At 40.9% G+C, this 25,110-nt stretch overlaps 1 protein-coding gene across 4 annotated transcripts in view; it reads left to right on the plus strand.

Moving 5' to 3' along the window:
- Positions 1 to 9,090: 9,090 nt before the first annotated feature.
- ABITRAM (actin binding transcription modulator) overlaps positions 9,091 to 25,110 on the plus strand; it is a 355,528-nt gene continuing 339,508 nt past the window's right edge. The window contains exon 1 of one of the 4 annotated variants that reach the window (XM_044064580.1): positions 9,091 to 9,179. The gene's annotated coding sequence lies outside the window, so the exon portion shown is untranslated. Of the gene's footprint in view, positions 9,205 to 13,442; positions 13,462 to 25,110 lie in introns of those variants that run through there. The other 3 variants (XM_044064583.1, XM_044064581.1, XM_044064582.1) reach the window with 3 other exon arrangements.

A 25,110-nucleotide genomic window follows, 5' to 3' on the forward strand; every position in this document is an offset into this window, starting at 1 on the left:
TCAGGGGGTTTATAAATACTGGCATAACACCAGATATTATAATTCTCAACCACTTGGCTCAAGAATTATTGACAGTCAAAAATAATAGAGAAAAGGCTCAAAATTGAGCACGTTTTAAATATTATTCTGATTCACTTAAAAAGATTAATAGAAAAAAAACACATTTTGCATTGTATGCACTTTTTGGATAATAAGAAATATTAAACTCTGATATCTGCATTTATTGACTGTAATCCTGACAGATTTACCAAAAAATCAAACTTTCTATAAGGGAAAGAGTAAAATTATGAGGCAAAATTAGGGACAGTGATAGGTACCCATTACTCCTGAATTAGATAAATAAAAGTGACCTACCCCTACTGTTGTTTGATGATTGCTAAATAACAGTCCCTGATCTGGTGTAGCAGTACCAGTGTTGCACAATGTATTGCTATTTGCCGAAATTGGTACAAAACTAGTGCTGGTATGGCTTATGTCTGTGTATATATGTATGTGGTGTTGTGTAGAAGTATCAATCTGGCTATAATTTATTTTACATTTTCTAGCACAGACATCGTCAGAATTGCCATTATACTTGTGTGGTGGAGGGCTTGGTTGCAGTGTACTTAAGAGTTACAAGTTGGCCATTTTTTCTTTCAGATACCATCACAAACTACAACTGTAATTATTGTCACTACGTATCAAGTGCAATTTGCAGTTTCTACAAAAGTCATTAATTTTAGATGGAATACAACTAAAATTTGAGTCAAATTCATGGAAATCTGAGAGGTATAAATCTGCTAAGCAATAGTAAGGAAATTGGGGTCACTAATGCAACTTACTGGAGTTAAACCACTGCAAAACAATAACAATACTGCCTGTTTTTGACAGTATAATGAACTCTCCAAGACCAAGAAGGAGCAGGTGCCCAGTTGGAAGCAATCTCTCCTTAGCCTAAGCAAGCAAATAAGAGCACTAGTGAAATCCTCCAAAGCAAACGTTTGAGTCCAAATTGGCCACATCTACTACAGACAATCATAAGGCTTTCTTCACATATGTCTGTAATCTCAAAGGTAGCACCCCGATCTGTTCAGAACTGGTGGTCAAGGATACCACATATACAAATGCCGTAGATATAGCAAACTTGCTGGCTGACAGATTCAGTGAAAATTTAATCCCTCTGTCCCCCCCATCAGTAAATCAGGACATTCCCAGTACCTTCCCCTTATATCTAGGGATCAGGTCATCACTGCTCTCTCAAAGGCAAAAAATACAGCCTCCATGGGACCTGATAACATCTCAGGCTGCATCCTACATGAACTCAGGCAGGACCATGCAACACCATTAGGCGCCCTATTCAACTAAAGCCAGAGTACCGGTTTTGTCCCAGCTGAGTGGAGGACAGCCACTGTCATCCCTTTACACAAAGGTGGAGCGTCCACTGATCCGGGAAGTTATAGCCCGTTCAGCCTAACTAGCCTGATCTGCTAGGCCATGGAACGGATTATCATGGAACTCATTAACAAGGACACTGGCAATCTCCAAACACTTCATCCCACACAGTTTGGCTTTGTCAAGGGGAGGTCATGTCTGTTAAATTTGGTCGACTTTTTTGAGACAGTCACCAAAGCCATGGATGAGGGGAAGACAGTGCACACCACCTACCTTGACCTGGCCAAAGCCTTCAACACTATTCTCCACTCAGGCATAATAGATAAACTCTCTCAACTAGGCATCAATCAATATGTTACCAGATGGGTAGCCAACTGGCTCAGTGATAGAACCCACCTAGTCAAAATAGGGGAAGCCACCTCAAGCAGTAGACCCGTATCAAGTGGTGTACCCCAGGGTTAAGTCTTGGGGCCTCTGTTATTTAGGATATACTTTTCTGAGGTACAGGCCAAAACCAGTGGGCGATGGCTGACCAAGTTTGCAGATGACTGCAAGTTGGGAGCTGCCATCAGTTCCCCCTAGTGACATGGACATCCTCCAAGAGGGTCTCACCCAAACAAATGACTGGTGGCAGAAACATGGTCTCAAGCTAAATACAAAAAAATGCATCATCATCCCTTTTGGGGAGAGAGATGTCCCCACAAATGATCACATTAATAACAACGTTCTAAGTACACAGTCAGTCGTGAGGGATTTGGGCACCCAGATTGATAGCAACCTGACTTTTGATCACCATGTTGCTTCCATTGTATGGAAAGCTTTCTACATGGCCCACCTCATAAGTAAGGGTATCCCATCCAGGGACAAGGAGGTCATAATATCCCTGTATTCTTCCCTTATAAGGCCCATTATTGAGTACAATGCCCCATTCGGCATGTACCTCGCAAAGCACATGCAGCAGCTGGAGAAACCACAGAGGTTCCTCAACAGGAGAACCCAGGGCCTCATAAATCTACCATACACAGATGGGCTAAAAGCCCTATCCCTCTACTCTGTTTTATAGACTCCTCAGAGGTGATGTCTGTGTGGCACACAAAGCAATCTCAGATCCTGCCTTGATGGGACTGCTGCATATACGCAAGTCAAGTTCCAATCGGGTAACCCACACATGCGGCCTCAACCTCGTCTGTGACATCAATAGGACTTTGTGGCGGGACAGATTTGTCTCCCAGAGACTCCCCCATCTATGGAATAGACTCCATCTCCACGTCAAGCAGAGTACTTCTTTACCCTTTTTTAAGCACAATCTGGATAACTGGATGGGAAATAGAAAATACATCCCTGGGATTCTACCCGTGTCCCTGCTGGACAGGGGCATCGAGTGCTGATTTGTCTATGCATGGACTAAACTCTTGGCTAGGCTTATAAGGGCCTATATACTATATAAACTAAGGATGTCCTTCGTGGTTCACTGTTGCAGTCATGACTGTAGGGTTCTTCCTGCCAACAGCAGCCCTCGATCGGCCAGAATCCCAAAGTCTGGATTGGGCGTTAGCTGAGGTCGCATTTATCCTGACGTCAATGCGCCAGGAAGTATAAAGACCTCAGCCGACGCCATTACCCCAGTCTTTCTTGCCGTGCGGTGAAATGAGCAGTTCGCTGATGCTGGTCGGCCTACTCCTGTCTGTTTTTGGATTTACTTCCAGGATTTTTCGTATTTTAAAATAAGTACCCCATTGGGGAGGTCTTTTTCTTGCTCCAGTCAGATGTCAGAAAAAGTTAATAATTGTATTTCTTGTGGGAAACAAATACCTCATAGGGATTTTCACTCTTATTGTATTCCCTGCCTGGGGCCTGACCACGACGTTGCTAATTGTGGGTTTTGTGCTAGATTTAATCAGCGTACTATTAGGCGTAGGTACAACTTTGCCTTCTACTATTTTGGTAAAAGGTTTAATTATAATATGTCTTCAGATTCTTTTCCAGCTTCTGGTGTGTGTAAGAGGTGCAAAGATAAAGACAGGCCTCTGAGGTCCAAAGCAGAGGATATTACTCAGTTATTGCCAGTTGCTGGTTTGTCAGTCGTCAGTGAGGCACCTTTGCAGCCCCTGTCGTCCTCCTCTTTTGAACCAACTGCCTGTACCAACTCCGGTGTAGAGCTGATGGGGCCTTCAGTATTGCCAGGGAATGGACCTTCGGATACTACTCCCTCAGTTGGGTCTGGAGCCGGTAGGCAGGTACCGGCTTCTGAGGGAGTTTTCAGGCCTTCACAGCTTCATGTCAATATGGATTCAGTTTTGCATTCTAAGACAATGACTACGGCTCCAGCTAAAAAGAAATGGGAAGCACAGACACCTTTTGATCAGGGTCCTAGGCCTCAAAGGCAGATGCTTAGGATGGCTGAAGATTTGTTATCTATGATCAGGGGTTCTCATTCCCCTCCTGACAAAAAGCCTAGATTACAGTCCGATTATGATTCTTCAGACCAAATTTCTGTTTCTTCTGCTTCTTCCCTTGAGCACGATTGTTCCTTTCCTCCTTATGAGGATTCTGATGCTGAAGATTCCTTTCCTTCAGCCTCTCCTCCTGAGGATTATTCTTTTGGTGAAACTTTGCATGATATGAGGGAGCATTTTCACTGGGAAGGGCAGGAATTCTCTGAAACCAAGAAAAGGCTTAGGGATTTTCTTCTTCTCCCTCAGCATAAGCCTCTTGCTATTCCTCCTGTATTGGACATTGTAGATGTTTTTTTCAGAAGCTTCCCTCTCTCCTGATTCTTTTCCCCCTGCTCCGGTCAAACCAGATAGGTATTATAGGGTTCCAGATTCTCACAAGTTTCTTTTTAAGAATCTTTCACCTGATCCAGAAACAATTTCTCAGGGCCCTAAGGGTGTTAAGGCGGCCTCTGCTAAACATCCTATTCCCTCTGACCGAGAGTCCAGGGCTTTGGAAAGATGGGGTAAAAAAGTTTATACTTCTGCTACATTGTCTATTAGAGCTTTGAACTGTCAATTTCATATGCTAAAGTATCAGCAATACCGTTTGTCTGTATTTAAACAAAAGATGTCAGCTGTTTCTATTGGTGCGGATGACAAGGAGTTACAGGATTTATTGCATGCTATTGAACAAGTGGGTAAACATACCCTGCATTGTGGTTTTGATTCTTTGGAAGCTTCTTGCAGGGCTGTGACAAATGGCGCAGTTATTAGAAGACATGCCTGGTTAAAGGAACAAAGCTTGCCGGATCAGGTTAAAGCCAAACTTTTGGATGCCCCTTTGCAGCACAATGTTTTGTTTGGGGCCAAAGCTGAAGAGGTATTAAAGAAAATGGAGGACAAAGCCAAATCTATGCAGACAGTTAAGGATTTTCTACAGGTGCAACCTCCTAGATTTAGCAGGCACTGGCCAGCTAAACCTTGGTCCTTTCCGAGCTCGGACAGGCCTCAGAGAAGCAGATTCAGGAGTTCCAGAGGTAGGGGACAGGCACAAACCCTTTTTAGGAATAGGCAGTGGCCTGCTCCCTCTCCCAAAGATGGTGAAGATAAGTCTCAGCCCTACCAGAAACAGTCTTTATGACTCTCCCTTTCTGGTTCCAGGGGCTCCTCTCCTGGAAGCACCTTTGGGAGGAAAGATTTCTCTTTTTTATCAAAATTGGGGCTGCATAACCCGGGACAAATGGGTTCTGGACATAGTCTCAAGAGGTTACAGATTTCATTTCCACACCTTGCCAAGACCAAACGGATGGCCAGATCTGCCGCATCATCAATGGGCAGAGGCACAACTGCAGGTTCAGTCCCTCTTAGCTATGAGGGCCATAGAATTGGTACCAAATTTAGAAATAGGGCAAGGTTTTTATTCAAGACTTTTCCTGGTTCCCAGGAAGGAAAATTCGTGGAGACCAATCCTGGACCTTTCCGTACTAAACACCTTCCTAGATGTACCAAAATTCAAGATGCTCACTCTGCAGCAGCTGCTGCCTATGTTGGGCAAGAACGCTTGGATGGTGACTCTGGACTTAAAGGTAGCTTACCTGCATATTCCTATAAGGCGAGAGTGCAGCAGGTATCTGAGATTCAAAGCGGACTTGAAGCATTACTAGTCCTCTGTGCTGCCCTTTGGCTTATCTACTGTGCCCTGGGTCTTTACGAAGTGCATGGCACCAGTAATGGCGTTTTGCAGACATAAGGGGATTCAAATATACCCTTATGTGGACGACTGTCTTATTCAAGCGGACGACAAAAACACTCTACTTCAGCATCTAGCTTTTGTGCAGTATCTTCTACAGTACCTCGGATTCACAGTGAATCTAAAGAAGTCAAATCTGGTGCCCACACAATGGATTACTTTCCTGGGTGCTCTTCTGAGTACTACAACCCAGATGGCTTCCTTGACACCAGACAAAAAAGTGCAACTGGCTTTTTCTTTCCAACACCTGACTTCAATGAAACAGCTGACTGCAAGAAAGGTTCTGCAGGCTTTAGGTTACATGGCTTCCTGCATTCTCCTAATACCATATGCAAGACTGCATATGAGGAAACTACAGTGGTACCTCAAGAGTGTGTGGTCTCAGCATTGCCACAGTTTAGAAACAGTGATCACGATTTTGCCTTGTCTACAGCAAGAGTTTCTTGAAGCCTGTCTCCAGAACAAGGGGAGGTCTTTTTGTCCTCCACCAACCAACCAAGTTCTGACAACGGATGCTTCAGATTATGCCTGGGGAGCCCACATGCACGGGAGATGTCTTCAGGGTGTTTGGACAAAGGAGCAAATTCACCTGCACATAAATTTGAAGGAGATGCTCGCTGTACAGAATGCTCTGATAGCCTTCAGGGATTTGTTGATAAAGACAGACAACACTACAGTGATGTGGTACATAAACAAGCAAGGGGGCTCTCACTCTTGCCACCTGTGCAGGTTAGCCATGGCTCTGTGGTACACTGCACTGACCTGCAGAGTCCACTTACAGGCACAATTCCTGCCAGGAAAAGACAACACTCTGGCAGACACATTGAGCAGGACACTTTCGGATCCACACGAATGAATGTTGGATGTTCAGATATTCAGGATGATAGTACAGGCATGGGGATGTCCGGACATAGATCTTTTTGCATCCCCTCAGAATCATCAACTTCCAACATTCTGCACCAGGACCTACCACACACTAGCATGGCAAGTGGATGCCCTCTCATTCAGTTGGAAACACCTCTCAGTATATGCTTTTCTTCCTTTTCCTCTTCTACCTCGAGTACTTCTGAAGATAAAACAGGACAGACCGCAAATGATTTTACTGGCTCCCAATTGGCCTCGACAATTCTGGTATTCCACTCTGATGAACCTAGTTCAGGAGCCTCCCTGGATTCTGCCTCAAATCCCTCATCTACTGTCTCAACAGGACGACCAGATCCTGCACAGTCATGTCAAAACTCTGAATCTAGCTGCCTGGCGGATCCAGGGTCTGTAAACACCTCTACTCTTTCCAAACAGGTAATGGATGTAATACTTGAAGCTAGACGGCCCAGCACTAGGAAATCTTATGCATGTAAATGGAAAAGATTTTGCTCCTGGAATCAGGTCCAAGGTGGTGATTCTACTGTTCCAAACATTCCTCTGATTTTAAAGATCTGGCAGAGTTGTTACATATGGGCCTATCTTTTTCATCTATCAAGCTTCATGCTTCTATTTCTGCACATTACGATATGGATCCTCCGATTTTTTCTCATCCATTACTTAAACAATTTCTTAGAGGGGCTAAGAATGTTCGGCCCCCTATAAGAGCACCTGTTCCCACTTGGGATCTTAACTATGTTTTGGAAAAATTAACCTTGCCTCCTTTTGAACCTGCATCTTCCACGGATTTAAAATGTTTGTCTTGGAAAACTGCTTTTCTTTTAGCTATAATCTCTGCTAGAAGAATTTCAGAATTGCAAGCACTCATGGCTGTGGAACCCATTATTTTTCATCAGGACAGGGTATCCCTAAGGACTAATCCCACCTTTATGCCTAAGGTGGTTTCGGCAGTGGCCTTGAATCAGACTATTCATTTGCCTACTTTTTTTCCTAATCCTCAAAGTGAGGAAGAAAGTCTTTTGCACTCTTTGGACGTGCACAGACAGCTTCGTTTTTACCTGGACAGGACCAAGATATTCAGGAAATCTGACCAATTGTTTGTCGCTTATGCTCCTACTGTTCTAGGGAAAGCAATCACTAAGCAAACTATTTCTAAGTGGATTGCCCACTGCATCAAGTTCTGTTACTCTTTTCATGGCAATCCAGTTCCTGTTAATATTAGGGCTCATTCTACCCAGGCTACTGCTACTTCAGCAGCCTTCCTTTGTGGGGTTCCTATCAAGGATATTTTAGAGGCTGCTACTTGGAGTTCTGTGCATACTTTTTCTAAGCATTATAACCTCCCTCTCTATTCTAAATCTAGGGCCGGTTTTGCAAAGTTTTGTGGCCGCTCCTTCTGTTTCTCCTCCAGCCACCCTTTCTTAGCTTTGGGACTCAACCCTACAGTCATGACTGCAACAGTGAACCACGAAGGACATAGTACAGTTGTGTACTCTTACCATAAATGTAGATGTTCGAGTGTGTTCACTGTTGCAGTCTGAGTTACCCTCCCTCCTACCCCCTCTTTTGTTTTTTCTTTGAGTATTGTCTGTTATGAGGTATTTTGGCTGCTGAGGTTTTGGGCATCTGACATCTGGGGCAAGAAAAACTGGGGTAATGGCATCGGCTGAGGTCTTTATACTTCCTGGCGCATTGACGTCAGGATAAAAGCGACCTCAGCTGACGCCCAATCCAGACTTTGGGATTCTGGCCGATCGAGGGCTGCTGCTGGCAGGAAGAACCCTACAGTCATGACTGCAACAGTGAACACACTCAAACATCTACATGTATGGTAAGAGTACACAACTGTACTTTTTTGAATTCTAAAGACATGCTTCTGGAGCATTTCTCCCCAGGCCTCCGCTGAAAACAGGATCTGTGGAACCTAGTCGGACATTCCCGGTCAACAAATGTTAAATAATAAAAAAATAAAAATAAATATTGTTTACCTTTTCATTTGTAAATTCTATACTGTATTGCTCATTTTTTAATGACTTTCTACACTTTTGAAATGTAGTTATTTACCTTTTTCATTTATAAATTGTATATTCTATTGCTTATTTTTAATGATTTGCCTGAACTGTATAATGTCCTTGTAGAGCTTTTCTCCCCGGGATTCCATTCAAAACGCGCTCATCATGGCCCAATAGACTATCTCGGTAAACAAACTGTAAAATAAAATAAATAAAAAATAACGGCCTCAGGGCCAGTAACTTCCTATGAGTAGAGCCTATACATAACTACCGCAGGTACAAACGATTCTGATGGCTGCCAGCACTGCGTACTCTGTGCAACCGAAAACAATTTCATTAACTTTTGCATGTACTGAAAAGGGTCAAATGTTAATCGCACCGTAAGAGCTACTATTTCAGCAGTGCAAACAAGAAAGTTAAGGACGTGACAAAACATCACAAATTCATTAGGTTGTAAACGTCTTTATATGGCCTACTTGCTTGCCATGTAAACGGCTAAGGAAAATTATAACACACCATTACATTAATTGAATTGTAACTTTAATTGGTCTTTTTGCGTAGCATCTAAACAGCTAAGAAAAAATGTACCACACTACTCAGAGAATACGGAAAAGAGGAAGTATCGTACTCAGTCCACTGGTGGGAGTTACTTAACGTAACTGCGATTTAAGGAGGCGCGGAAATGAAGTTATACCCTGTTTCGTGACGCATCGGAAACTGGTATTCTGCGTAAGTAGCATTTGTTTCTTAAGAAGTAGGCACAATGGCTTCGCATTTATTTATTATTATTTCTTTTGTATCGATTACCTTTGGATGTATATTGTCGCTTGCTTGCATCTGTTTACATGTGAAAGTGGAGTAGGCGTGCATTTTAATGAGTTGTTTGCAGACTCCTGCAGTATATTTTGTAACACTGTATTTCAGCTGTGTCTGTCTCTGACTAAACGTGTGAAACGAACATTTCATGTCCGATCGGATACCATGTGTTGCTGTAGTGTAGACGTAGTCTCTGTGTATGCAGTAGACGTCTTGATGGTGACCTGACTAAAACAAATGCAATCCAGTGTGTGTGTGTTATTACATGAACCCTTTTTTCCTGGTCAGTTTGCTTATTCATTCATCCATTGACCGTTGGAGTCAGTGATGCGACCATTGTAAATCCGTAATCTCAGTGATCCAATTCCAATCCCATCCTGAAGAAGATCATAACAGTATAATAGATTATAACATATGACATAAAAAGTAATTTTAGAATATTTTACACGCAAAAAAGGAATATTTTTGCTACCGTTTTTATAGACGACCGTTATTTATATACGTACGATATAACAGAAGAAAGGAGAAATAAATAACGCGGTGAAGGAAGGAGGATATAAAAGACGCCGGTAGTTAATCTTTATAATGTGCACTGCACTGAAATCATCTGACTATGAGATAGGATTATATGTATGATTTCAGCAACTGAAGTTCTGTGAACTTTTTGGTAGCTGTTTAGCCACTGTAACATTAGGAATTGTTGAATGTCTTTAGTCACTTAAAGAATTCACGCTAATAACTCTGCATACTACTTGATGTCTGTATAAAGAAAACTAATCTTGTCAGATGTTACTCATGTATACTAATCCAGAATAAATACTGTATCAGCCCTTCTTTGTGATATTTTATAAGCATGCATTCATTTGAATGCATTTTCAATTTAATGTCCAGCAGTGAACTTTATTATAATGTTAGGGCTATTAGAATATTGGGGCTGATGACTTCTCTCGTAAATTGCAGGCAGGCAGCAGAAGGAAACTGGTTAGTGCAGTGACTTTTACCATTGCAAGCATTATGTTGTGCACATACTGTTCTGCAGTTTTCTCATTTGTGTATGTTGTCAGGAGTGTGTCAAGTTGCATCTGTGTGTCATATAGGTTCATAGGTAGGTACTAGGCTGTTGATCCTAGGGCCTATGTAAGCCTGGCCAAAAAGGTACCCTGGCTTTCGCCACCCAAGAAAATTATTTTCCTGTGCTCCTGTCAAGCAGAGCCACAGAGGTGATCCCCGGGGTGAATTTCCTATTTCCCATCCAATCATCAAGATTTTTCAAGAGTGCTAATGAGGAGCTTTGTTTGATATAAATAGGTAGTTTGTTCCAGAGTATGGGAAGTCTCTGGGACAGGAATCTATCCCTCCAGCATGTTCTGTTTATTGTACTGACAAGGTTTAGGTCCCTAGAGCGTGTAGCTCGGAGGGATTGGGATTTCTTTAAATGGAGCATGTCCAACAGCTCTGGGTTTGATATAGCTTGTATGTTAGGCAGAGATCGCCTCCGAGTAGGCGATATGCAATGGAGTAAAGCTGGAGTTTTTTGAGACAGTTTGCGTAGGGCATCTATTTGAGGACGGTAATCCTCTTTGTGAGGTATTTCTCCGGCCTTTCCAGTTGTAGATGTCTTGTGAGGTACATACCAAAAGGGGCATTGTACACTATAATGGGTCTAATGAGTGACTAGTAGAGGGGAACAATGACCTTCTTTTTTTCCGGGATGAGAAACCTTTTATGATGCCAGTAGATGCACAGCCACTCATTTCCACTTTGCCATTGCTACATGTGTATTTTTGTTTGTGTATTTGTTACAAGGTCATAAATCGGTCATAAATCATATGCTATATCACAGGTTGATTTTATTTGGTATTTTATTTGGTTAATAAAAGTGCCTTGAACAAGATTTGCTTAGCAGAATTATACAAATCCAGATATTCCATTATTGGTGTCAGAACTGAGTTAGGGATCTCTGGAAGAAGTTATTTAAGTACAAGCTTTAGTATCTGTTATTTGCAAAGCAACATAGTTTTTTTATTAAAATGCACAAATGTTTGTAGGAGATCGATATGATTTAATAAAGACCAGAGCAATATACAGGCTTAGAAGAAGAATGCTTATTTAAGAATAAGCCTCACAGCAAGAGGTTCTCCCGAACGGGAGTGCCTTCTGTGTGAAGTCGTTCGAAAGACATGCGTTGAATGGGCGTGCCTTTGTTGAAGGTTGGGCGTCGGGCTGGCAACTCGACACCATAAAAACCAACTGCCAATCATTATTTGACCGGAGTTCCGCTGTGGTGACGCCCTAACCAGGAAAAGCCGAAAGACAAACAACAACAACATATGTTTGAATAAGACTTTTTAATAGTAAATACGTAAATCAATGAAAATATAATTTTCTGTGACAAAAATTGCATAACAGAAATATACATACACGTGCATATATGTGGGTGTATATTTGTGTGTCTATACACATTAATAGCTTATGTATGTGTTATCGGACATCAAATGCTCACAAGAGTAGATACACAGAACTGTCATTTTAGATCAAATCTCAACTGATTGAAATCAATAAAAACCGAAAGCAAGTTTTTTTTTTTTTGCATGCCCAACACCTTGCTAATTATATATACACTGATTCTGAGATTGCACAGCTGCAGAGCAAGGGAAAATTCCCTGACACCACTGTACCACAATCTTGTACAAAAGGGTGCTGACCAAAACTCTGTAGAAAAGAACTTTCACGCATATTAATGTTTGCTGTTATTTGCAGGTTAAAAAGTGTTTGCTCATGTTTATTTCTTTACATATTTGACATTTGTTTACCAGGAAAGTCTGACTGGGCCAAAAGTACCCATTTTCAGCAAAGGCCAGAGGAAAAAAGCTCCACAATCAAAATTTATCAGAAATCAATTACAGATATTTTTAAATCACAAAGTATCATATAACGCTACAAAACGTAACTGTTGTTGTTGTCTTTCAGCTTTTCCCGGTTAGGGGTCGCCACAGCGGAACTCCAGTCCGCTAATGATTGGCAGTAGATTTTCACGAACGCCGAGGTGCCAGCTCGACGTTCAACCTCAACGAAGGCATGCCCATTTACGCATGTCTTTCGAACGCCCACCCAACCATGGGGAGGACATGCAGACTCCACACAGAATGCACTCCCCACACTCCAACCGAGAATTGAACGGGAGAACCTCTTGCTGTGAGGCGCCACCACTACAAAACGTAAAAGTGATGTGTCAAAAACTTGGTTGAAAATAATCCATAGAAACATTGTATATGGGGGTGTGTAAGAATTTTGATAGACCATCTAGTAATACACTTAAGTATATTTTTATAGGTAGTTCACTAATTGAGGATGAAAAGGATTTGGTTGATGTACAAAAGTGTGTGTGCACAGAAGGAAAATGGAAATCTCACAATCAGAATTTGTGGATGTGCCTCTTGATTTTCCCCAGGCATTTGCTTTTTATTTTTGGCTTTCATTTTTTTTAGTATTATATTTTTTATGTCTTATGGCCTGTATCAAGTTATTTAAGGGTTTTTTTATACATCAGATTATTTATTGAATTATCCAACTTTCTCAGATATTGCAAATCCAGAAATCTTTTTGTTAAATTTGCCTATTTATCCAACTGTCTTGGATATCTCAAATATCACATATCCAGAAATCTTTCATTTCAAGTATGCTAATGCTGTTAAGATTATGACAGTTAGAATATTTCCAAGTAAGAGTTGAGCCCATCAAGTTACCATAGAAAGTAAGCTTGCTGAAAATGAGTAAAATTGATCGGTGAACTATATGCACTTATGGAATTTTGGATTAGCGGGTCATAAAATGAACATATTGTCTTAATGAAGACTTACTAGCCTTTGTTGTCAAGAAATTGACAGGGATGATAAGCATTGTATACTAGTTAGCATTGCAGCCTTTTAATGTTTACATTTCAGTTTACTTCCCAGCTGGACTGTCTTCTGTTTAGTCTGCATTCCTTTATTTCCACATGCTTTGGTTTCTAGTCACTGACAACTATCTTTTTGGTTTGAACTGGTAAGCTTCTGAATTGCCTCTGTGAGTCTGTGTGCATCCTGTGATGAAATATCCAGGACTGGTTCTGTGCTTTGCTTTCGTTCTTTGCCAAGATAAGCTTTAGGTCCCTATGACCGTAAATAATATAACGTGGGAAACAGAAAATGAAGGAGTAAGTTGATACAAATTATTTGTATGTGAATAGTAATAAATAAACAAATATATTCTCAACTGTATTTTGAGATTTTCAAGATGAACCCAACTGTAAGAGTTTTCATTTTACACACACACTGTTTAGAAAACGAATATAGAATATTTGGCTTCTTTATGGTCACCTTACAACATTGCACACAGAGAAATGGCTAGATTATTCAGAGGCAGCTTCCATGAGATTTTTTAAGAATAGAGTAAGATAGTTGAGAGAGTAAAACCACTAATTGCTGGATTATGTCATATGCAAATCGATAAGGTGCAACAGGTATTGATTGCTGTGGGGCAGCTACATTACTAATTGCATGGTGAGATTGTGGTCAAGCGAACATTCGGTAATTGCATGACTTCCACTACATTTGGTTTGATAATTTTACTGTTCAGTTGTCAAAACAGAATTATACATGCAATAAGTTTTCATCTGTAAGGTCCACATGGCTCCAAAATGGGGTACTTTTTAACATATTCATGCCAGCATCTCCAATCAGTGTAGGAATATGGGCTACAAAGCTTGCAGATGGTAAAAAAGATAGGAGCCATATTAAGCAACCTGAGGGTGCATTGTAGATTACAAGACAACATGGATTTGCTGTACCCTAATTTGCAGAAAACTGGAGTATTCACTTAATGCAAAACACACATAATAATAAACTTCTGGAACATCCAAGGAATAAGATTAGTGTTTAAAAGCAAATTTTGTAGCTTTTGACCAAGTTAAGAACCTGGATGTCACTGTAGATAGTGGTTTGAAGTTTGCAGTTAATGTTAATACAGTAATTGAGGTGTTGTGCTGTAATGAGACATCTGTTGATCCATAATCCCTGACAGGATGACATACCAAGTAACTTGTCAGGCAACACTTTGTGCACTGTGTCTACTTGAGCATAACTTGAGAAAATACAGAAACTGTATACCAGTAAAATTTGGTCCATTAAGCATCATGGTTATAAGGAAATTCTTGGTTAGGTTGTAGCTACAGTCAAGTCAGTTACAGCATCATTAGAGGTGATTTAATTTTGACTTACAAGTGCTTTAATGAAGAAAGCAAAGCTTCTAATATAGGGGCTTGACAACAAGAAACAACTTATTAATAAAAGTGAACTCGTTCTGCACCTGTGAAGAAAGGCTTTTCATGCATTGGGCAGCTTTGATTTGCTTATACGTTAGGCAGCTTTTATTTGCTTATACGTTAAAATCTTAAAGACATAACCGGGTGCATGGTTTGTTTCAAGTTTTTGAAACTTGCGTGTCTAGGATAAAAACTGCAATGGCTAGTTTTGAGTATGATTTTGTATGTTTCTTACTGCACTTTGTAGTTGTATTGTTGCTGGAAGATGAAGCCTGTGGGTTATTTTTTCACAACATACAGCTGGATTAATTTTCCAATACTTTCACTGTAGTGCCTCATGGGGATGCTGAACTCCTTCAGAGTGTGCCATCTTTCAAATGAGGTGTTAAACTGTAGTCCCATCTCCCCGTTCTTTTGTTAACTCAGGTGGATAGTATATATCAAAAAGAGTAGGGGAAGTTCCTTGGTTCCCTGGCTAAATTCCCTTGTCAGTATGAATACTACCTCTGGCCTCCTCAGAAAAGAGGCCATTGACCTACTGGGACTAATCAGGTCAACAAACTAACTAGTTAACTAAATTTTCAGTAGTGCATACAAGTAGTGTATTATAGCATACCTTTTTTCTTCAGATTTATATGGCTCACATTTTCTTTATTTATTTTTGGTTTGGTAGTAGGAGGTGCTGAGCTTTGTGACTTGTAGCACTACAGATCCATAATTTTGTTTATCAGAATATTTTGGTTTCTCTGCCTTGTTGAGCTGTACCTTTATGTGCTTTGTGTTAATGATGATTCAGTCTAAGTTTGATAAAATACTGTTTGACTAAACGTCTGTGCTGATGTTGTCATCTTCAGTTTCTCTAACCTGTGGGCCTTGGTTTCGACTCTCTGAGATGACAGGTCGCTCTCCATGCATGAGATTCCAGAGTTGAGCTCCTCCCTGTACCAATAATACCCTGCTACCCCACACTACCTTAGATCTTGTTTGCCACACATTCATTGAACAGTGAGGTTCCTGGGCTCTTAGCTGCTCAGCAGATGTTTCAAGTTGAGTGCTTGTACAATATTTTGTTGTACTATTTTCTTCTATCTTCTTCACCTGCCTTGCATTTCCTTTGTTTAATTGGGTTTCTAGCACCGTTGTTTCTTCTCCCTCTTTCTAGTTAAAACATAAATTAAAAAAAAAACTTTTTCTTTGTCATCTCCTCCTTCTAATTTCCTTATGTCTGATCAGAAGCCCCTTGGTTTCAGGAAATGCAGTTCCTGTAGGCATAAGATCCCACTGTCTGATGCCCACAGGGAGTGTGTGTACTGCCATGTGCCTGTACACCTGGATGCCCACTGTGAGGGATGCAAAGGGTTCCACCCTAGGGCGTAGGAGGACCAGACTTATCCTTAAGGGTTTGCTCCCATCTTCCTCTTCTTCGGGCATTTCTTCCACTTTGGATGCCCAAACCCTCTATAAAAAGTCCGGGGAGGTCCGGGAGAGCAGGAAACGCTCACTCACAAAGTTCTTCTCTGAGCCACCCAAGAAGGTTCTAAGAGTCTGGGAGGTGACCCATTCTGATTTGGGCTTCTGTCTCCTCCCCTCTGCCTTGATCATCCGTGGCTTAGGGGCTTAGTTTTACATCTGTGGCAGTCCCGTCTTCTGCTTTAGCTTCCAGCTCTGTGCCGACTGGACTGTCTCTAGTAGGTATTCCTCCTGTTCACCCAGGAGATCTCTGAGACCTCCATCTTCTGCTTCTTCCAGGTCTTCCTGAAGCCTTACCTCCAAGGACATGGAGGACATGGGCAGACTGATGAGGCAGTTCCTTGAGGCCCAGATCCAGATGGGGCTTGTGTCCACTCAGTCCACACCTGGATCCACGAGAGTATCCACATTCTGACCAGTAGCTCCTTCTCTAACTGGTCCTTCACTGTCTTGAGTCCTTGGTTCCATTGGTCTCGTCTCTGGTGCCTGGGTGTTGGAGCCAATCGAGATTCCTTTGTTGCCTCTGACTGTTTCCTTGCGAGGCGTGGCCCTGACTGTGTTGGTTCCAAGTGTGTCTCTGAGCTGCAGCTTAGAGGTCTGTTCCGGTGGGTAAGGCACCATGCCTGGATGAGGCTGTGTGACTTTGTGGAACCCTTCAGACAGTTCTTAATCAGTGCCTCCTTTGATGTCTCCACCATGTTTGGGCCTATGGTTCCTGATACACATTCTCACAGTGAAAAGGATGGAAAGACCTTGTCTGCTGACGGGATCCATTTTTCTACCCTACAAAAGTTCCTTTTCCAGGAGCCAGAGTGAGAGTAAAAAGATGTGGTTTCGTAAGTCTCAGGGTCCTTCTCAAGATGCGCAGGGAGATTTTTCCCCAAGTGGCTAAGGGAGGGAACAACCAGAATGGAAGATGCTGGCTAAGGGAGGGAACAACCAGAATGGAAGATGCTGCCCAGGCAGGAGAGGGGGTCCGCAAAACGAAGGGTCATGGGGAAACTTTCTCGGACCGACCCTTTCAGTGCTCCTGAACGGTTGCCAGGATGCCTTCCACTGGAGGCAGTTGGTTGGAGGGCACTTCACCCTGCACCTAGCAGCCTGGGAGGCCATCACAAATGATCACTAGGTGCTAAGGATTGTATCCAGAGAATACTACATTTCCTTTTTAGAACTCCCAAACAAAAAAATTGCCTTACCGATGTTCCACCCAGTCAGAGGGAGGATGCAGTCTTGGAAATTAAAAAAAAAACTACTAGGCAAAAGAGTCATCCAGAAGGTTCCCCCTAAGCAAGTTGGATTGGGTGTTTACTTCAGATTCTTTTTAGTTCCCAAAAAAACAGGGGCTTGCAGGTGATTCTGGACTTGACCACCTTGAACGAGTTGGTGAAGCACACAAAGTTCAGGATGGTCATGATTCAGTCCATCTTACCTGTTATGACGAATGACTGGATGTGCTCTGTAGACCTGAAGGATGCATGTTACCACATAAAGATGGACAGACGCTCCAGGCAATATCTACGTTTCAGACTGGGAGCCAGTCAGTACCAATTCAGATCACTCTTGTTTGTTCTCACCACAGAACCCAGGGTGTTCAAATGTTTGGCAGTGGTGGCAGTGCACCTCAAGTTGCAAGGTTTCCAAATTTTTCCTTATCTGGATGACTGGCTTCTGACTATGTCAACCACGCATCTACTGATCCAGGCCAGGGATTATCTTTTACATCTGACCTCTCTCTCCTAGGAATCGCAATAAATATTCAGAAATCTCAGCTGCAGCCAGTTCAGATTATAATTTTATTGGAGCACATCTAGATACAAGGGTATCCCAGGCCTTTCTAACAGTGGAGAGGATTGCAAATGTAAGACTTCAGGTCAGGCAGAGTCTGTCCATCCTAACTCCTCCAGCCAGCTTGATTCTCAGAGTATTGGGGTCTGTGGTGGCACTGTAACTCTTCTACCTATTGTGCACTTATACTTGCGGATTCTGCGATGGACGTTAGTGGTCCAGTGGTCTCTTCACAGGAATCCCTTGAGTCTCCCCATCAAACTCTCACAAGTATGCAAGGATTCTGTGCTTTGGTGGCTTCACTCCACAAATGTTTTTCAAGGATGGCAATTTATCCTTCCTCCCCCAAATGCCACTGTGACCACATATGCTTCCCAGATGGGGTGGGTGAGCATTATCTGGGTCAGATAGTTCAAAGCATGTGGACATCCCAGGAGACCAACTTGCATATCAGTGTACTGGAGATGAGGGCAGTTCTTTTAGCCGTGGCAAGATCTTCACAGCCTTCTACATCAGGGGAGTATTGCGATACAAACAGATGATATGTCGGTGGTTTGGTACATCTACAAACAGGGGGAAAACCAGGTCCTAACCCCTATGTCTGGAAGCAATGAGGTTGTGGCAGTGGGCAATCTCTACCAACTGCTTTCTGATAGCAAAGCACATTCTGGGAGAGTCCAACAGGCTCAGCCGATTAATGTCTCATGAGTGGTCTGTCAATCAATCCATAGCAAATTTGATCTTTCAGAAATGGGGCAACCTTGCTATGATCTGTTTGTGTCCCCTCTCAACAACAAATGCAGCAGGAACTTTGCCTTGATTCCTCCTCGGGGACAGTCACCCAGAGACATGCTAGTCCTTGCTTGGCCTCCTAGTCTTCTCTACACCTTCCCCTCTCTGCCATTAAATTCCATGTTTTTACATAAGGTTCTCCGGTTGAAGAGCAAGGTAATCCTCATTGCCTCTTTCTGGCCTCAACAAACCTGGTTTAGCTTTCTTTGGTCTCAACGGATATGTCCACCATTGAGATTGAAGCCAATTCTGGACCTTCTTTCTCACCCGTCAGGGCATCCCCACCCAGACCTTCAGGGTTTGAAGCTAACCGCATGGTTTCTCCAATTCCAATGATGGCAAGATGTCCCAGGCTTTTTTCTCCTGTCTAAAGAATTCTGATCTCCTCCATTAGATCTTCAGCCTGCAGGATTTATAAAAGTAAATGGAAAAGGTTCTCCCATTTGGGTGCAGTAGAAACGGGTAGACCCCCTTTACAGCTCCTATTGCAGTTGTTTTGGACTTCTTGGCATCCCTCTTCCATGATGGCACTAGCTACTCTACTATTAAAGTCTAGCTCGCAGCCATTTCCAGTTTTCATTTATGCCTAGATTCCTCTGCGCTGGCATCATAAAAGCTTTGTAAAGCCTTCCTTAGAGACACCTTTATGCTTTGCCCACCAAAGATCCTACCCCTCCGTGGGACCAGACTATGGTTTTGCAAACATTGGTTCATCCTCCCTTTGAGCCAGTGGCTACAGTTGATTTAAAATTTCTGTCTTGGGAGACCCTTTTTCTAGTGGCTATCAACTCTGTGAAAGAGTGTCCAAACTTCAAGCTAAATTCCTGTACGTTACAGGGTAACCTTGCATACAAATCCATCCGTTTTGCTTAAGATAGCCAAGGAGGGAAACTATCAGTATGTCACTCTCTTCCTGTCTTTTTCCCCTAATGATCAGAATAAAGGAGCGTACACCCTTCATTTGCTGGATGTACATAGGCAATTACATTTCTGCTTAGAACCAAATCCGTCAGGAAATCTGAGTGGTTGTTTGTATCCTTCGCTGAGGGAAAGAAAGTTAAATCCATAATGAAGGTTCTCTGTCTAGATGGTTGCGAGACTGTATTTTCTTTGTACAGCCAGAAACATACCCTTGTCAGGTCCTATTAAAGCTCATTCTGCAACGTCTATGGTGACTTCTCGAGCCTTTTGATCCAAGGTTTCGATTGAAGATATTTATGCTGCAGCTATCTGGTCAAATCCACATGCATTTGTTTTGCATTATAAGTTGGATATTATATCCAGAAGCAGGAGTGTCTTTGGCTCTGCCGTACTCGGGGATATCCTTCCATGACAGCCACCTATGGTTTTTCGGTAGCTGGGGACTGTGTCCCACAGGTTAATGAAACTGAAGATGACAACATCAGATAAAGAAGTTACCATAATGTTCCACCTGTGTTGTCCATCTACATTTTTCATTAACCATACCTCCCCCTTTTCAGTCTTTGGGAGATCTGGTGGAACTCTCAGAGCGGCCGGTCAGTTCAGAGGGTCAGAACAGAGATCCACAGGTTAATAAAATGACAATGGACAGCACAGATGCCACATTATGGTAAGAACATAACTTCTTTTTCAGTGTTTGCTAAGAAACTCCTACCTGTATGTCTATGTATTGTATAATATAAATTATACATTACCTATGCGGGTGTGCATATATATGTACATGTGTGTGTATATGAGTTCTGCTGTGGCGACCCCTAACCGGGAAAAGCCGAAAGACGCAAACAAAATGTGTGTGTGTGTGTGTGTGTGTGTGTGTGTGTGTGTGTGTGTATATATATATATATATATATATATATATATATATATATATATTTATTATATACATACATATGGTTCTCCTTCACAAAGTCGAATGGCCACAATCTCGATATGGTCGAGACCATATGCTCTAATTTGTGGAAGCTCGACTCTTGTGAATGGGGACAGCATACAGCACAGAATGGGAGACTTCCCTTTCCGCGCTGTAGTGCGATCTCGGAGTTGGAATAAATAAGTAGCGGGGAAAACGACTTTGTGAAGGGGAACCATATATATATATATATATAATATAGTGGATAGAAAAAGTGTACACACCCCTGTTAAAATTCCAGGTTTTTGTGATATAAAAAAATGCGACCACAATAAATCATTTCAAAACTTTTCGCACCTTTAATTTGACCTATAACCTGTACAATTCAATTGAAAAACATTTGTTAAAGGAAAAATCTAAAAAATAAAAAACGTACAATAAGCTGGTTGCACAAGTATGCACACCCTTAAACTAATACTTTGAAGCACCTTTTGATTTTAATTACAGCATTCAGTCTTCTTGGGTACACACCTGCCATCAATTAGAGACTCTGATTAACCCCAAATAAAGTTCAGCTGTCCTTGTAGGATTTTCCTGACATTTACTCAGTTGCCTGCTACAGCAAAAGCCATGGTTCACAGAGAGCCTACAAAGCATCAAAGGAATCTCATTGTTGAAACGTATCAGTCAGGAGAAGGGTACAAAAATATTTCCACAGCATTGGATATAACATGGAACACAGTGAAGACGGTCATCAAAAAGTGGAGAAAATATGGGACAACAGTGACATTGCAAAGAACTGGATGTTCCTCCAAAATTGATGAAAAGACAAGACGAAAACTGGTCAGGGAGGCTGCCAAGAAGACCTACAGCAACACTGAAGGAACTGCAGGAATTTCTGGGAAGTAGTGGTTGTGTACTACTTGTGACAACAATCTCCCATATCTCCATATGTCTGGACTATGGGGTAGGGTTGCAAGACTGAAGCCTTTTCTTACACAGAAAAACATCCAGACCCAGCTAAAATTTGCAAAAAAATACATCAAGTATCCCAAAAGCATGTGGGAAAATGTGTTATGGTCTGATGAGACCAAGGTCGAACTTTTTCGCCACAATTCCAAAAGGTACATTTGGCGCAAAAACAAAGCTTCACACCACCAAAAGAACATCTTCCCCACGGTGAAGCATGGTGGTGGCAGTATCATGCTTTGGGGTTGCTTTTCTTCATCTGGAACTGGGGCTTTAGTCAAGGTGTAGGGAATTATGAACATTTCCAAATACCAGTCACTTTTGGCCCAAAACCTTCAGGTGTCTGCTAGAAAGTTGAAGATGAAGAGGAATTTCACCTTCCAACATGACAATGATCCCAAGCATACATCCAAATCAACAAAAGAATGGCTTTGCCAGAAAAAAATTAAAGTTTTGGAATGGCCCAGCCAGAGCCCAGACCTAAATCCAATAGAAAATCTGTGGGGTGACCTGAAGAGGGCTGTGCAAAGAGATGTCCACGCAATCAGACAGATTTGTAGCACTTTTGCCAGGAAGAGTGGGCAAATATTGCCAAGTCAAGATGTGCCATGCTGATAGACTCCTACCCAAAAAGACTGAATGTTGTAATTAAATCAAAATGTGGTTCAACAAAGTATTAGTGTAAGGGTGTACACACTTATGCAACCAGCTTATTGTACGCGTTTTGTTTGTTATACTTTTTCCCCAGCAGGTTTGTTTGTTTTTCATTTGAATTGTGCTTATAGGTCATATTACAAAGGTGGGAAAAAGCTTTGAAATGATTTAATGTGGTCACATTTTTTTTTTATATCACTGGCATTTTAACAGGGGTATGCACACTTTTTATAACGTGTGTGTAGTGTGTATGTGTGTGTGTGTGTATATATAATGTGTGTGTATGTATATTATTTTTATATGTATAACACAAACTGTATCAAGGATGTGATTTTATTCAGGGAGTTTTGGGTGTGCATCTTACAGTGGTTTATAATAACTAGGGAAACACATTTATTACTTCAATGCACAAAAAACATTTTAGAGGTCTTTAAATGCATATGTAGTTTGTGTTCTGTCAATGTAGTCTGCAACACTGTGTCACTACTGACAAATAAGCATGATTTGGAATTTTAAAAGAGGTTTTAAGATACGTTTTAATATATTGTTATTGGATGTAACTTGATCATGTGATGTAATGATGATCTGTGGGTGAAAGTGCTTAACTACCTCTTAGAGTTGTGAATAATTTCACCTATGCTCTTGACTGTGATTTACTGGTGAAAGCTTGCTGTGTATGATTCCTGGGTACAGTGTATTCTGTGTGTGTTTGCTTTTGGTATACAGATTTGGCTTTCTACTCTGTTTTGGTTACCTGCCTTGAAAGCCTTAAGATGTCATCCCAGGAAGAGTTTAATGCAGATGAACTCCATCAACAAGTGGATATACTTATCAGTGAAGTGAGAACATTAGCAGTGAAGTGAGAACGTTAGCAGTAAACTTTACTCGACTTATCCTGTGAGAACGTTAACAGTAGACTTTTTATTCAACGTATCCAGTTGTTTACAGTTTGTATCTACTCGGATTACAAATATAGGAGCCACTAACTTCCGACTAGTGATCTATATAAAATTCGTAAATCAATGTCTCTTTTCCACAGCTGCTAACTATAAACGAAATCCCACAAAATCTTCTATTTTCTCATTAAATCCTTGTAAACGCCTAGAATCCTACTTCTCCCTGTCTGACATGCCTGTTAAATATTCAGTCAAATATCTAGGAATAAACTTTATGCACTCACATGAGGATTTAATGAAAGCTAACTTGAGTAGAGTCTGGGAACAAATCAACAACGATCTATCTAGATGGAAAAATATCAATTTATATTTACTGTCAAAAACTGCTATTGTTAAAATGAACATTCTCCCCAGGATATTATTTTGTCTAAACTCCATAAACTTAAGTATACCCCAAAATGTTTTCAATAAAATGGAAACCACCATCTCAAAATTCCTCTGGTTCCTTAAATCAACCAGAATCTCTTATAAAAAAATTAATACTTCCAAAAGAAAAAGGTGGCTTGAGCCTCCCCTATTTTTAGTCTTCACTGTAATATAATAAATGCAAGCCGTTTAATCCCAATTGCGAGCTATGAACCATTGGTTGATACATGGACTCCAATCTGGGTCAAAATCTGGTGCAAGTATATGCTATCACTCAAATTAAACCCTTACTCTATCCCATATTTAATGCTCAACAGTGAATACAAATCTAAAATTCTACCTACATTAAAAAATAAATTTAATATCTTTCAAGCATTGTTAAGTTCTATTAATCTACAGGATACTCTTCTTGTTCTCTAACAAATTCACCTAAACCCAGATATAAAAATTAATAATAAAATGATAGACCTATCTAGCCATCCTATAATTGAAAATGCCATAGTATGGCATTTTTACCATTCTAAGAACTTTGCAGCTGTTAAAGAACTTTTTGGGGCCCTAAGTAGATATGACCCCATGTTAAGACAACTTAATTTATTAATAAAACAAAAATTCGCAAACTAGAAAGTAACTGAACAAGACATAACTCTAGCACAATCCGTTATCAAAACCCTTTCCCTTAGAAATAAAATGATATCTCATGCCTATAAGCTCTTGATAAACCTCAAATATCAACAATCGCTCTTATACTCCAATATCTGGGATGACATTCAAGGTGAAATTTCTACGGAGTCCAAATATGAAGCTATTCGGAATAGCCTTAATCTAATCCCTTTTAAGAATTTGATTTATACCCAACTTATGATCAATAACAACTCCTACTATACTTCTTCAGTTCTATTAGGTTTTCGTTACAACCAAATTTTAATATGTCCTTTTTGTTCCCTCCAGCATGCAGATTTACTCCACATCTTTTTGGAGTTGCAAAAATATATATAAATTATGGTGCTGTCTTAGAGCTCAACTGGAAAAATGGAGTACGAGAAGATTACCTTTTCCTGGTAAACCACAATCCTGAATATAACAGGTGTTCGGAGGCACATCTTAATAACTTGTGTGTGCTCTTCTCAAATACTTTATAGCTAAGAACTGGGTAAATCCCTCTGTAATCTTTTGGGAGAATTTTAAAACTATGGCAATTAAGTATATATCTGCACATAAATTTTGCTCTATTTCCAGAAATACTGGTGCAGTCTCTTTGACTTAATTTAAAGTAATTGTCATACAACGATCACTACTAACAGAATCTGTGAAGACCTTTGTGTTCGTACTTTTCAGTCCTATAACAAATTAATGCTGATGATAATCCTATTGTTAATCACACTAGTATGATGTCCATTTACACATTTGTTAAGGCATCCAAGTTGTAAATAGTTGTAAATATTATGAATAGTGTTCTTTCACAATATACCCCCTTTTTCTTTTTTATTCTACTCACAAACTTGCATTCTTTCCTCTAACCATCGCTAACTCTCCTGTTAAATATGGACAAATTATATATTTTCTTATATCACATTAGTTTCTTATAAGGGGGGTCTCTTCACTACTTTCTATCCCTAAGGTTCATGTTTTTGATATAGCTGCCTTGGGTGCTTAGGATAGAATTTTATTCCTTTATCACCTTTTAATTTTATTTTTTTCTTTTCTTTTTTATTG

The sequence above is a fragment of the Protopterus annectens genome, chromosome 3.part0 (genome assembly GCF_019279795.1).
Source record: "Protopterus annectens isolate FY-2018-M chromosome 3.part0, PAN1.0, whole genome shotgun sequence".
NCBI classification, from domain to species: domain Eukaryota; kingdom Metazoa; phylum Chordata; order Ceratodontiformes; family Protopteridae; genus Protopterus; species Protopterus annectens.